This window comes from Toxorhynchites rutilus, chromosome 3, assembly GCF_029784135.1.
Source record: "Toxorhynchites rutilus septentrionalis strain SRP chromosome 3, ASM2978413v1, whole genome shotgun sequence".
Taxonomy (NCBI): Eukaryota; Metazoa; Arthropoda; class Insecta; order Diptera; family Culicidae; genus Toxorhynchites; species Toxorhynchites rutilus.
This window is the reverse complement of record NC_073746.1, coordinates 201,813,902-201,816,901: the sequence shown is the minus strand read 5'-3', so window position 1 is coordinate 201,816,901 and position 3,000 is coordinate 201,813,902. Positions and strand designations below refer to the sequence as shown.

The 3,000-nt window shown below is 37.0% G+C and overlaps 1 long non-coding RNA gene across 1 annotated transcript; it reads right to left on the bottom strand.

Annotated features, from left to right (window-relative positions):
- Nucleotides 1-343: 343 nt before the first annotated feature.
- Nucleotides 344-1,310, bottom strand: LOC129776032 (uncharacterized). The gene is made up of 3 exons (XR_008743048.1): nucleotides 1,270-1,310; nucleotides 774-1,210; nucleotides 344-717 (listed from the first exon to the last, which is right to left on the bottom strand). It is a non-coding gene; the product is annotated as an uncharacterized LOC129776032 (long non-coding RNA).
- Nucleotides 1,311-3,000: the final 1,690 nt, after the last annotated feature.

Sequence of the window (3,000 nt, the reverse complement as noted above, 5' to 3'; positions counted from 1 at the left end):
TATTTGTAAATCTGGCATCTCTGGTGGTCTAAGAATTCCCACAATCCAATCGACGAAAAAACACCCACATTCCATTTTGCCTGCCAAGATCGGGTCGATGAAATGTCAACAATCGACCTCAAATGCTGCCACCTTGCAATCGAGTTATCGACCTTTCATATGCATTCATCGAACAACTTGACGCCACTTTTTCGCCAACATGTGCAAGGCGTCGACCTGCTTGCAGCGCTGCTTCCAGCACTGCTTGCTGCTTGTTTGTATTGGTTTGTTATTGAAAATGAAAAGGAAATACATTGATCGATTTTAATCATTTTATTGAAAAAATAAATAATAAAAAACCATGTATAATAAAAATAAGGTATATAATGGAATCGGTGCATCCGGGTTGTCTGGATTGACGATTCAAATCCGACTGAGTACATTGATGAATACCTCCTTGCCCTTGATGACACAGATATGTGGCTGAGGAGGATTCTTCAATGTGCATGAAGCACGAGATCTCCGATGGGGAAAATTGTTCGAAATACTATCGATGGCCAGGTCCTGCTGCTGTTGCTGTTGATGCTGTTCCCCCCAGGGATCGCACCCTGGACTTAAAGGATACTGCTGCGGGAAAGCTGATGCTGTTGGCTGGTGTGACAGAAGTGGAAATAAGCAATGTGGTGATGAGGGAAATCATCTTTCTCACTCGCCGATTGATTGAGGATGTATTCATAGCTGAAACAAAATAAAATGATTAGTAAATGAAAAGCAGAAATGAATTCCCTACTCACCAGTTGTATGATCCGGATAAAAATGCGAACATTAAAATATCATGCGATTACGTTCGCTTACCTCACCTATTTTCATTCTACTATACAACGGAGTCAGTGCATTCGGGTTCTTCCGGGGTGGTAATTCAGCTGAGCAAGTTGATAAATACCTCCTTGTCGTCGAATTTTCGTGTCTGAAGATGATTTTTGAATGTGCGCAAGCACGGAACCTCTAATGGGGAAAGTTCTTCGCAATACCATACCATGGTCAAATTCTGCTGCTGCTGCTGTTGATGCTGTCCCCCGGCATTGCCAACAGGGGTTGGAGGTTACTGCTGCAGGAAAACGGATGTTGTTGGCTGCTGTGATAGAAGTGGAAATCCGTACTGTGGTAATGGGAGAAATCATCTTTCTCACTTACCGATTGATGGAAGCAAACGAGTCGAATGTATTCATAGCTGATAAGACAAGATAAAATAATTAATAACTAAAAAGCCGAAATATATTTCATACTCACCAGTTGTATGATCCATTTGTTTTTTTTTGAGATGACAGTTTAGCGGAGTGGAAAAAAGAACCACCAGTGATGCCATTTGGTTTGTTTAATTATTCAGTATTTTCGACTAACGAACTACCGCGTTGACGATATTGGGGAATAGGCATGACAGTATGGATTTGCAGAAGGAATGAATACACTTTTAAAATGAAAATTATGAATGAACATGATTTTTCCTTAATCAAATTAGTACTCTATGTAAGTGAAAATCACCATTGCCTGCAAGTGGTGAAAAAACGTCATAAAAAATATGTTTTGAGATAATTTTATATCATAATGACAAGTTTTTTTGAGAATATCTGAACGTCTATCGAAAATAATTCAAATTAGGGTCATGACAACGTACTTTAAGTATAAAAAATTATACCAAGAAAAAAATTTCATACAAATTTTAGCAAATATAAACTGATTCGGGCCGACTAATATGATAGAGAATAGTTTGCCTCATACAAACTAATGCCGTATCCAGATGTTGATACCTAATCGTCGTCATCGTGAATAGGTAACAGCGTTACGGTCGTTGTTAGGTCGATGTTTTTTTCGTCGATTGGATTGTGGGCATCGACCTAACAACGACCGTAACGCTGTTACCTATTCACGATGACGATGATTAGGTATCGACATCTGGATACGGCATTAGTTTGTATGAGGCAAACTATTCTCTATCATATTAGTCGGCCCGAATCAGTTTATATTTGCTAAAATTTGTATGAAATTTTTTACTTGGCATAATTTTTTCTACTTAAAGTACGTTGTCATGACCCTAATTTGAATTATTTTCTATAGACGTTCAGATATTCTCAAAAAAACTTGTCATTATAATATAAAATTATCTCAAAACATATTTTTTATGACGTTTTTTCACCACTTGCAGGCAATGGTGATTTTCACTTACATAGAGTACTAATTTGATTAAGGAAAAATCATGTTCATTCATAATTTTCATTTTAAAAGTGTATTCATTCCTTATGCAAATCCATACTGTCATGCCTATTCCCCAATATCGCCAACGCGGATAGTTCGTTAGTCGAAAATACTGAATAATTAAACAAACAAAATGGCATCACTGGTGGTTCTTCTTTCCACTCCGCTAAACTGTCATCTCAAACAAAAACAAATGGATCATACAACTGCACTGAGAGAAATAATTAGTAAATATAACGAATTTTTTGGTAAATACTACCAATCTATAGTCATTTTCGACCGTACTAATAAACACATATGTCAAGCAGAACCATGATTCGGAAGCCCAATATCGGCTACATTTTCTCGCCGAAAATGCACGTATCAGAATTATATCCTTATTATACCTCCGTATCGCCTTATGGGAACAATGAAAATGGTTAATACGCGCTTTTCTCACCAGTTTTCAGATATGACAATATCCAAGCTTACTATTGTTATCGAGTAAAATATACTAATCTCTGGTAGGGATGCGGGTTTGTTGACAATATGTACAAAAAATTTGTACATTCTACTAATTTTGTATTACCAAATGTATTTAGTAGTTTTCGACCGAGGATTTTTCTAAGGGTGGTGAGTATGAAATATATTTCGGCTTTTTAATTATTAATTATTTTATCTTGTCTTATCAGCTATGAATACATTCGACTCGTTTGCTTCCATCAATCGGTAAGTGAGAAAGATGATTTCTCCCATCACCACAGTGCGGATTTCCACTTCTATCACAGC